At 40.7% G+C, this 583-nt stretch overlaps 1 protein-coding gene across 1 annotated transcript in view; it reads left to right on the forward strand.

Annotated features, from left to right (window-relative positions):
* LOC107738166 (insulin receptor-like) overlaps positions 1 to 583 on the forward strand; it is a 65,795-nt gene that overhangs the window by 38,625 nt on the left and 26,587 nt on the right. The gene's annotated exons all lie outside the window — the stretch shown is intronic.

Consider the following 583-nt stretch of genomic DNA (forward strand, 5'->3'; position numbering starts at 1 on the left):
ACAGTTGAATTTATTTATACCATAGTCCAGTGTTTCCCAGGCGGCATATATATGCAAACTCATTCTCTGCCAGCAGGAGGCGCTGTTGGAGTGGTAGAGATCAAGGTTTCCCTGGTAACGGCTGTACACAAAGCAGTGCTCCGCTCAAAAAAACACTGCTTTATCAGACATTACATGCAAGATTAAATGAAAATGACATCCAATTTTCTGAAGACAGTCGGTTTCCTTCAGAAATAATTCATAATTATTCAGGTGCATGTGTAATAACTTGCGAAAACTTAAAGGCTTCAGTAGCACTTCTTCTTCGTCGTCTTGTCTGATGCACTCAACCAAGCGTTCTTCTAACCACGACCTGGCCCTTCCCCACCCCCCAACCATGCGAATTTCCGTAGGCGGGAATTATTTTAATGATATTCTAATGGGCCGCTTTGTGATATCACAAAACCCGGAAAACAAACACTGTAGTCCAAACGAGCCGTTCGTTGTAGTTCTTGAAAAGGGATTTTAAAAAAACTAAATATCTCCCTTTGTAGTTGACTTTGAGATTTGTACGTTTGAAGATCTTTTTTTATGCCCAAACATA

This window comes from Sinocyclocheilus rhinocerous, unplaced genomic scaffold, assembly GCF_001515625.1.
Source record: "Sinocyclocheilus rhinocerous isolate Xijiao unplaced genomic scaffold, SAMN03320098_v1.1 scaffold254, whole genome shotgun sequence".
Lineage (NCBI taxonomy): Eukaryota > Metazoa > Chordata > Actinopteri > Cypriniformes > Cyprinidae > Sinocyclocheilus > Sinocyclocheilus rhinocerous.